Raw genomic sequence first — 11,360 nt, forward strand, 5'->3', positions numbered from 1 at the left:
GCTTTTTTTTTTTTGCTAGGGATGGTGGGGGGGGTCTGGGTGAGACAGCAATAGGGAGGTCTGGGGGTTCAAGTAGGGGTTCACCTGGGTGACACATCCATTGGAAACCTGGGGTGCAAGCAGAGGGTGAGGCCAAGTAGGGCAGCCATTGGGGGGGCTGAATAAGCTGGTGGGGGATGGGGACAGGTTGGGGGAGCAAGTGGAACGGGGCATATAAGCCCTGAGCCACTGCATGGGCCATGTGGACCACGTTGAGGGGTCAGTATCCCCTGTGGGAGGCTGTTGCCCCTGTGGGTGGGATGTAGCCCTGGGGGGGCATTCTATGAGATGTATGGCAATCTGGGGTGCAAGCAAGGGGTGTGGCAAGGTGGGGCAGCCACTGGGGGACTGAGTAAACAAGTAGAGGTGGGGCACCTGGGCCCTGTAGGGGATTTGGTAGCCCCTGCAGGGGCCAGGTGGCCCCTGTTGCGGGGAGCTGTTACCCCTGTGGGGGGAGAAGTCAGTAAGCTTTATGGGGGGAGCTGCACCCTGCAGGGGCAGAGGACCCACCCATCCTGAGCAGCCCCCCTCACAATCCCACCACAGTCTTCCCACACCTACCAACACACCCCATGGCTCCAAACATCCCACCACAGCAACCCTCACCCCCCACCTTTCTTCCCACCCCCACTTCTGCAAACTCCGTATCCTCCCCAGCACACACCCTTCATGCCCCCTGCAGGATGAGACTTTCTGGAAGGAGCTGTGGCTGCAGGCCCAGCTGTCCCCACATCCGGGTTAGTGAAGCAGTCAGGAGAGCTCTAACTGCTCTTTGGTAAGAAAACCAAAGGCAAAAAACAAAACATATAGGTATTTATAATTCATTATGATAATAAAGACACTGGTAGGCTTTCAAATTGCTTTAGCACTGTAGATAAAACAATAAAACACTATCCAACTGACCGCTGTCTCTCACTCTATATATATACAGTGGTCTTTTGTTTTAATTGTAGAGGAACATGGATTTTGGGGTATTTTACAGAGCTTTTTTGGGAATTTTTTATCAGGGATTTTTCAGTTTTCAAACGAGAACACCAGAATTCCTGCTAGGGAAGCAATGGGCAGGAACCAGACAGAGGAGTCTGCTCAGAGCTGACACCTTGGACCTAGCTGGAGGTGGTGACCTCCTGGCCAATTGCGGCCAGGAGGATATGCTTTGACAGTTCAAAGCAGGCCACCACACTGGGAACATCTTCCAGGTGATAGCTTCCCAGATGGCTGGGCAGGGGCACACATCGCACTAGTGCCACTCAAAGGGTAACTCTGCACCCATAGCCCACTGGAAGCTGACTCAGAGGGGTGGATGTCTCTACTAGTGGTGCAGTCCCCATCTGGGTCTGGCAGGTGCATAGGCAGCAGCCCCCACTACCAGACTACTGCATTGGTAGAGGGTGCAGGGAACTCTCAAGGCTGCTTCAGCAGTCAGGTGGTACAAGGGGTAGTGTCATCAGGTACCAGTTGGCCTGCCCACAGAAGCTCATATCTATTTGTCCACTTGATTACCATTGGCAAGGCCCAACTGGCTAAATAGTGGCCCCTTTTTACAGGGGCAAATGGATGAATGAAACAACTAAATTCTTGGGACAACTAATGAAAAAAAACAGGATAGGATTGTCATGTGGGTCAAACGGTCAAAATCAGTGCATTTGAGTGGGATACCAAAAATATGTGTGCCTGAGGGGGACACTGAGGGAGATATAGGTGAAGGCGGGGGGGTAATAGTGTGACAAACATGCCAGATATCCACCAGGGAGTAGTTCATCGGGATCTCCTCAAGGACACCCACAGCAGCCTAGTTCCACTCCCTGTCCAACATGTCTTATGTATCTAAGTTGAAGTTAAAGTCCCCACCAAGGACCAGGCACTTGCAAGGGTTGAGGGTGCCAATGTAAGTGGCCACGTCATGGAAAAAATCCACTAATTCTGGGTCCTTTACAGGGGCATACACTTTCAGAAGGTCCAGGGCCAGCCTTGCACTTGGACCCAAAGGTGCAACAGACAGCTTGGCACCACTTCAGCATCTTGGGGAACCTCCAGCTGCAGGCCTGGGGAGAACAGGGTGGCCAACCCGCAAGAAGTGGCTGAGAGGTGACCTAAAAAGACCTTGCCTCCCAACTTCACCCACCAATTAAGCTCATTGGCTGGAGTCATCAGGGTCTCCTGCAAGAATACCATGGGGTACCCCCCACACCCCACAGGAAAACAAACACAGAAGTAGATGATGAGGCAGTTGTGGAGAAATGCAGAAGGAACAGTCAGTTAAGGCAGCATGGACTCCCTCCCCATGGCTTGGTGGTGGGCTGGGGAGCAAGCCAGAACAGGAGTGCAGATGCTGGGGTGGCATGCTAGGGTGCAGTGTGATGGGTCCTTCCTGAGCGGGTGGCAGAGGACCATGGGGGGGGAAGAAACAGCAGCAGGTGCAGCGAATTTGCCCTCAAAAGCTCTGAGACCAAGCCAGCAGCTAGCAGTAGCCAGAGACAGAAAGGGGCCTGGTCATCTTCTCCCCAGAAGCTCTTAAGACCCAACTTGCAACAACCAGCAGCAGCAGCAGCCTGGGACAACAAAGGATGTGGCCAATTTCCTCCCAGAGGCTCCTCCCTCAGAAGCTCCTAAAGGCAAGTAGCCCTGAGTTATTTGCTAGGGAATCTTTTTGTATTGATGGGGCCAGGAGAGGGCAGCTTTTTACACTGCTGGGTGTTAGACCCTGACTCCATGTGGCACCCAGCAACTAGGAAGATGATGATCCAATTGCCCATGGAACCTGTTACTCATTAGCCAGAGCAAGCAGGGAGCAAACACCAGCACACTTTGCTCACAACAGCTTCATTCAGAATGGAGACATCTTTGGGCCAGGTCCCCCCCCCCCCAAAAATAAACCATCTGCAGAGAACATTAGTTCTTTTGACATGCTATACACCTTGTTTCATGCTCATTAACATTTACTCCACCTTCACCCCTCCTTTGGTTCCACCCATATCTCCTCCTTACTCAAGCTCCACCTCTGTTTATTGTTCACTTCATTAGCATGGAATTACCTATGCATGCCATTCATTTACATGCCTTTTTGTTATGAGTGCTTGCATAAGACTTTGGCCTCCGCTTCCTCTGGTCACTTTCTGGTTCTTTCTGACTCCTTCTTCATCTCTAAGGTCTTGCTTCTGCTTTATCTCCTGATGATAGCTGGCAGGCTGCAGCTTGTTCTCCTTACACAATGGGCTCTATACTTTACAACACTATGACCTTGTTAGAAGACTGCTTGCTTAAGCATTTGCAATGTTACTTTTAATACATCATTTTGCCTTGTGGTCATCAGCTCTGCTGAGACATGGAAAAAAGCCTTTATTCAGCTACAAATCCAGTGCCCCCCAAGATCCAAATACTGTCACCCTAACACTGGTGTCAGCTCAGGTGCTGACCCCAAGCTCTAGCTCCCCCTGGATGCACATTCAGGCAGGATTATTTTACCCCAAGTGGCACAACTTGCACCACACCAAAGTGTCTGTCCTGGCATGCGTGCTGAAGCAAAATGCCCCAGCCCAAATTTGCACCACTTCTATTTGAGGTACTGCAAGCACATGTGCCTGCATGTGTGGATGCACCCACACTGTCTCTGACCTTTCTCTTATTGCCAAAATACTTGTAGAAACCCTTCTTTTTATCCTTCATGTCCCTTGCTAGCTTGTAGAGGGGCCTGGGCCGAGCAGCCACTCTGGGGTAGGCCCAGGTGCCACACACTGAATGAGTGCCTTATTCTCCTATTTTTGTATCTCACCTGCTACAACTTGGTGTAACTATAAAGAATATCAGGAGGTAGCATTACATAATTATGGGGTCCTGGTTTTCTCTGGAAAAAAAAGCCCTAGATTTTCTGATTTAAAACAGAAATATATAATATACATTTAAACTATAATATTAATATATTATAAAATATAAATATTAATTATTAATATTAATATTAATTAAAAATTTATAACCCAAATTTTTTTTTCTGTGATTAAAATGAAACACCACTACAAAGTTATATTGATCAATAGATCAATCAATATAGTGGTGTTTTATTTTAATCATGGAAAATTTTATTTGTGGGGTTTTTTTAATCAGAAAATTTGGGATTTTTATCAGGGAAAACCAGGATCCCTGATGATAGATCAATCTATCTATTTAGTGGTGTTTCCTTCTAATCATGGAAAAATGTAGATTTTAGGTTATTTTTTTAATCAGAAAAAAATGGGCTTTTTTTTAGCAGAGAAAACCAGGATCCCTGCTGATTATATAGGGTTCATTTAGACAGGTGCATGTCACAATGTCTGAGAGTCTTCTGTGGGGCTCCTCCTCCCTACAGCCCACCCCTTTCCACTCAGGTGTTCTGTTGGTGATCAGAGTAGGCACCTGGTCTTCCCTAGGCACCTGGCTTCATGTGCTAGGTAGAATGGTCTGTGAAAGAAGAAAACTAAGTAGCCTGGGGCCAGCATAAGTTGGCTGAGTCTGGGGGTCTTTTTAAAGGTCTGTGATCAATGACATCTGGGCTGTGTAAGAAAATAGATAAACTGATAAGTAAAATAATAGTGTCTTTGCTTCAGGCCTCACTTCAGCCCAGCAGCATAACACAGACACCTTTCTCCAGGAAGTCAGGGCTCTTCTGGGTTTGTCTCCTGTTATGAGCACAATCTGAGTGGGCTGACCTGTCTCAACCCAAGCACTTCAGGTAGCCTGGGGTCATAAGTATTACTACCCCCCATGTGGCCCCTAAAGGTACCTGACCTCCAGCAGTTATGTGACAGCGAGGGTTCTGTGGGGAGAGCCAGTGTCATGCTGATGTTTAATTGCAAATCCTTGACTGTGATGGTCAAGGGACATGACATCAGCCAGTGACTATGCCAGTGTTCTCCCCTTTATGATGCTGGTTCTGCCTTATGTGGGAAGTTCTGGGTCAGCCTGCACCAGCAAGGTCAAGCAGAACAACACCCAAAATTGATGTTTCATCCTATCTTTTATAGCCTGGTCAATTCACTAAGTTCTCTGGGTTTTTCCTGTGTTATCACTGTGTTCTTCCTTGGAGTTCAATTGTCATTGTTCTCTCACTGTTTTGGGGTGGATTATTCTTGTTTTCATATGTTATCTGTCTGCATTCTTCAGCCAGTCGACAGCTGATGATTTCCTTTTCCAGAGACATGCTCTCACCCATTCTTTCACATATACAGCATACAAAGATTGAACACTTATGTCAAGCTACAGAGCAATACAAAATGGAATTTCTTAAGGCAATGCAAAAAACTCAAGAAAATACATAAGATTAAAAACAATAGGCAAAAAGTCTATTTGTATAAACTTTCCCTTCCTTAATCCTTCAAAACATTTTGTTTTGAACGGATCACTCTATAATTTTTGCAAAGCTATATATTGTGAAGCAATTAAGGCATGTGATTTCAATTTAAAATATATTTGTTTCATCCAACAACACATTACAATCAGCATTATTCCAGTTAGTATAGAAAAGATGACAATAGAATGTAACCTAACATTTAGGACCACTGTCTATCATGCTGAGCCTCCCTTGAAAATATCAATGCACCCCCAAATCCTGCACCCACACTGGCACCAGGTCCCCATGCAGTTGCAGGGTCCCAATGAGGCCTCCTCCTTCCCCAGATAGCCTCATCCAAACCACTGGTGTTATTCAATAACAAAAAGAAATATGAACAGTCCTGTCCACGGGCAATAATTGCCACCAGAAAAAGATGTGATTAAAGAAGGCAGCATGCCAGCTTACATTTATGCAGGGTTCGTGCTATGGCTCTCCACCATCGGCTACAGTTTTTCTTCTGGGGTTGCTGCCATCTCTCCAGGGGCTTCTGTAGATCCCCTCCTCCAGCCTTTGGACCACTTACAAAGCCTCTCTATGGAGCTCTTGGATGCACTCCTTCTCTTTTGGCTGCTGCTCCTACTGCCGCTCTGCCCAGGTTTTTTATAGTTCTGGCCTGCCCCTTCTGGTCAGCTGACTAGCTGGCCAGGCTCAGCATTTAACCTTCTCCTTACCAGCACTCTGTGCCCAGAAAGTTTTGGCCTTAAAAGGGGCCAACCTGTCTTCTGGTGACAGGGCTAGGGTAACCTGTGGCTTTCAAATAAATTTAATACATTAAATTTCATACACCATTGAATAACTTTAACTGAAATACATGGACCCATTTTGATTCTTCTCCCCAGTTGTATTTCATATACCACTGCACTAAGATGGTTAACGATAGGCCCCAGTCCAATTCACTTGGAATCCAAAGTATGTTTTATCTTACCCAGCTATAAATACATAACTTGATCATCAATTTCCCATAAAAATAGGTTGCCAAACTTTTCTTTCTATATTTTCTCCTGCATTTGTTAAATGGCTTCCTTCATTCATATTTGATGGGTTACTTTGTTCTCTTTTTAATTGTGCAAACTATTTATACACATTGTAGTTAGTGGTATTTTCCACAGCATTAAGCTGATCCATGTCCATCACCAACAGTTCAAATAAAATTTGATACGGTTGTATATATTGTTCACAAACAGTTAGTCTAAAAGTAAAGACAATTTATTAATGAAATATATTTGTAACCTATTCCATGGACCTCCCCTCCTTTAATGAAATAGTGATTGATACTCAGAAGGTTAGGTCTTTTTTTGCACGTTGGACATAATTAGCTATTCAGGGTTTCACATCATTTTACATATTCATCCATTCTGCATTTTGCTTTAATCAATAAAGAATTTCCTTTACTTCTTTATATAAATACTGATACGCTAGGATTATCAGCTCTTGCTTTTCCTGTAAAACTATGGGTTAATGTAGTTTTTATACGCATCCTAGTATGTTGGTGTTATAAATAGTATCTAAATACAAATGAGATTTCCTTTAGCATTAAAAACATTTCATCGAGTTATTTACTAAACATGCACATATTACATTTTTAAATAAATGCCATTTTGCTAAACAAGTAAACTTTACAACTTGAAACTTTCATATGAATTGCTGTTCTTTGTTTCAAAGTTTAGAACAACTCTTCTGTCCAAACTGGACGGAAAGTGTCCTGGTCTGGGATCCATGGACAAATTCAATTTTTAAAGGGAGTATTGCTAATGGTTTTTATCACATCATTATGACATTCATATACATTTAAACTTTGGCAGCTTAAAACAATACAACCAAACAAAAAACAAACACACAACAGGACAAACAACACAAAACAAACAAACAAAACAATTTTTGCTGTGCTGATAAAACCATGACTTAGGTGAAGAAAATGCTGCTGATGGTAATGAGGCATTGTAGTGTTTCAGTCACCTTTGCTACTAGATTGAATTTTACACTATGTTTCTGCAAGAGAAAACACACACATCTGCCAAGGAAAACTCCTTGCAGTAAGGAGTTCTCTTATTCATATTTACACATTTACAATGCTGACATGCAGTAACAATGCACATATTTTTACAATTCTTGGGGTATTTTTCTGTGTGTGTGTATGTAAAGTGACAAGGATTGTTTATATTTATTTTAGTGTTTTTAATGGTTCATTGCACCATTTTGGTAATTGGAAATGGGACCTTTACAATTTTTTTCACCAAAATGTGAGATCAAGGGAAGCCAATGCTGTTTTTACACTTTAACCAAACTGTCATTTTAAAAATAGTTTTTCCTTTTAGAGGGACAAATTTTCCCCTCAGAATGTTTATTTAAAGGTTTTTTTCCATAGCTTTATTGCTGAGACATTATAAAATCTTTAAGGTATTTGAATAAAACTGTACTATTGTTCCCATGCATATCAATTCAAAATTATACCAGCACTTTTGTGCTAAGAAAATAACCAAAATATTATATTAGCCAAATTCAATATTAAAAATCATTTTATCCCTCCTGCTATAGCTTCAGAGTATTTTGTTATACCAGGAGCTACAAAAGTTGTTACTGCATTTAAAGCTCTGAAGTTTATAGTCAGTTTTCAGGTTTTCTTCTTTGCCCTCAAAACAGACCAAATCAGGAAACTGTAAATATTAAACATCTATACTATCATTTCCTAACTTAAACCATCTATTATAACTTATAGTTGAAAGTTTATTTCAGCTCTAGTGAATATTTGCACTGCCTTTGTGGGGGAGGAGTTTGATTTCTCATTTAAAACACATGCCTGTATCCTGCCACATTTAATTCCTTCTGCCTGCATCTTAATAAATGCTTTCATTTACTTTTCTTGATTGGCCACATGTAGATGAAACAAAATTTCCCATTTACATTGATGTAACTACATTTGTGTTTGCACAGCCTAGGATTTCCCACCGCTTTAAAATCTATTTAGCTTCTTAAACTAACACTACTCAGAGATGGTTTAAAGTCCATTTAGCTCCTTAAACTAACACTAGTCAGAGATATTTTAATTTGTATTGCTTTCCAGTTATGCCACTCCAACTGTGGATTTTGTTCATGCAAACAGTCAGAGACTCCACAGACTTCTAATTAATCCCCTTTGCCATAAGGGGGCACTATGTTCCAGCCTCTAGCCAGTAGGTGCCACTGTGTCTTCTTTTTTACTCGCCTTCACTTCTCCCTCCTCCCTCACAGCACACAGTTCAGGTAGGTCAGGACAGGTCTGCTCAAACCTATTATTATTAGTAGTAGTAGTATTATTTTAAAATTGGGGAGAGAAGTAATCCTTTAATTTTCTACCCCATCTTAACTATTCAGCCCCTCACCACCACCGATACTGTATCTCCTCCCCCCCACCCATGTACCCTCCCATCCTCCTGTGACTCTTGAGGCTCCTGCACCCCCTGCCATGTGCTGCCACTGCAGTGGCCATAGCTCCCAGTGACAGCTACAGCATCACCATAATGGTAAGTTTTATGCAAGTAGTTTGAAACTTTTGAGTGAATGGTTACATGACTTCCTTCAATATTGCAATATTGCAGACCTTCATCACATTCCATTTCAGAACCATGGACAAGTAGCATTTTCTTGCAAGAAAACAAGCAAACCCACCCACAAAGCTTAGTTAGGGAGGGGACACCTCAGGTGGGGGCCCCCTGGCATGGTTGGGGTCCCCTCAGGTCCAGATGAATGTCCTCCTACCCACCTGCCCCCCAAATACCCTCCTCAGGTGGGGGTGGGGTTCTATTATCTATTAGGTTATTTAAAATCCCCCCTCCTTCCTCAAGTCAGAGAAGAAACTTAAGAGACAGAAACCTCAAGGAGAAAAAGTGATTGGTGGGTGTCAGAAGACCTGTACCCCAGTCCAAATTTGCTGGAACATGGCCAGTAACCAGGTGAGAAGACAGTATGAAATGGGCCTGCAGAACTTGTGCAAATCAAGCTGATGCTCAGGCCAAATCCAGTGAAGAAGGCTCAGCTTCTGCCAATGCACTGGTCAAAGCTAACCAGAGGGAGGGTATTAGGTGTAAGGCAGAGAGACAGTGAGGTGACGATCCTACTACCTGGACTGTGGAGGTCTTGGCCAGCAACCTAGAAGAAGACCTCTAATATTCAGAGGCAAAACTCAAACTTCCTTAGTGGAAGGCACTACTTGTGACCTGAGCCCTCTGCCACTACAGTGGTCATAGTTCATGAGCACAGCTTGCTTTGTGGCCAGCAAAGATTTCAAAGTTGCAAGGGTACAAGGGAGAGGTGTAAGTCAGAGAGCAAGTGGGGTGAAAAGCCTCCTACCCAGAGTGAGGAGGTATTGGCCAGCAACCTAGGAGAAGGAGAAGGGAGAGAAGCAGAAAGGGTTTTCCCCACCCAGCAAGAAACTTTCCCCCAGCAATGATTCCAAAGTTAAAAGGGGGCAACTGAGAGGTGTAAGGAATGAAGAAGTGTAAGGCATGGAGAGGTGTAAGGCTCAGGGCAAGTGCTGATGGTCAGGCCAAAGCCAGTGAAGAAGCCTCATCTTCTGCCACTGCAGTGGCTAAGTAACCAGGTGGAGGGTGAGAAGACTATATATTAAAGGCAGGAAGGGTTTTTTCCCAGCCAAAAAGCTTTCCCTTAGTCAAAAGACATATCCCAGTCCAAATTTGCTGGGACATGGCCAGTAATGAGAAGGTTGAGAAGACTATATGAAGTGTCATACAGGGTCATAGCTCAGGAGCACAGCTTGCTTTGTGGCCAGCAATGATTCAAAAGTTTTAAGGGTGCAATGGAGAGGTGCATAGGTGGGCAAGTGGAGTGAAAAGCCCACAGGCCTGGGCCTCCTACCTGGATCCCTGGAGGGAGTTTGCCGGAGGTGTTGACCAGTAACCAAGAAGAAAGGCTCTGCATTTGCTGCCCACAGCAATCCTCTAATTACAATTCCATTATATGCTGATTAGCAAACATGGCCAGCAACCTGAAGGAGTGCTAGAATGATATGAAATGGATCTGCAAAATAGAGGGACCTAGGGAACAGCTTGAACCAGATGGTAGGCATTTCCTTCATCCCTACCCCCTATGGGGAAAGAGGCAGGGAGGACTCATAATCACCTGCCTTATGCTCAGTATCTGCTTTCTCATTGTAAGGAATCGAACTGTAATTATAAGTCTATATAACATAAATCTATATCATACACTGGCTATATATGTACAGGGGAAGCCCAGGATGTGTGAGATGCGTGCAGGGTGATAAGGCAGATCTATCTGCTTTGAAATGCTGTGATAAGGAATTAAACATTACAATCATTATTGACCACTAATAAATCATCATTAATATCACTATTACTATAAACTCTTATTAATAAATTACTATTGGAATTAATAGTTGCCTCCTATTATTAGAATTACCTGTTATTATATTATAAGTATATATAAGTCAGGATGAAAGTCAACTATAATTATAATGCATAATAGTTCAGTGGTTGATAGAATCCTGAAGGAAGTGTTGTCATCTTGTTCATTTTTGCTTTCTTCCTTTCTGTTCCATCCTCTTGTCACACCAACAAGGATCAATCAGCCTGCAGCAAGCAGTGGAAGGGGATCTAAAAACCAGAGGGAAGGAGGAAAGGAGGATAGAAACAGCATAAGAATTTGTATTGGTGCCTCTTGTGCTCCTTGCATACCTTCATTCATGTCCATAAAATTCCACCAGGCCCCGTTTACCATAAATTTGAACTAAACAATACATCCCCCGCCAAAGGGAGATGACTCTATTATGGTGCAGGGCAGTGATGTACCGAATGTGGTGGGTGGTGCATTCGCCCCAGCATGGATAAGAAGGGGGCATAATTGACAGGTGTGAAGGGAGTGCCACCACTTCATGCTGCCCACCCCCTGCTCTTCCCCTGCTGTTGAAACCACCAGAGAAGGGGTCTTGTCTGAGGCAGGTGCA

At 43.8% G+C, this 11,360-nt stretch overlaps 1 long non-coding RNA gene across 1 annotated transcript; it reads left to right on the plus strand.

Moving 5' to 3' along the window:
* Window positions 1-283: 283 nt before the first annotated feature.
* On the plus strand, window positions 284-9,853 carry LOC109323879. Its single transcript, XR_002104765.1, has 3 exons — window positions 284-294; window positions 5,743-5,746; window positions 9,769-9,853. It is a non-coding gene; the product is annotated as an uncharacterized LOC109323879 (long non-coding RNA).
* The last annotated feature ends 1,507 nt before the right edge of the window (window positions 9,854-11,360 follow it).

Source organism: Crocodylus porosus, unplaced genomic scaffold, assembly GCF_001723895.1.
Source record: "Crocodylus porosus isolate Cpor-Errol unplaced genomic scaffold, CroPor_comp1, whole genome shotgun sequence".
Classification (NCBI taxonomy): domain Eukaryota; kingdom Metazoa; phylum Chordata; order Crocodylia; family Crocodylidae; genus Crocodylus; species Crocodylus porosus.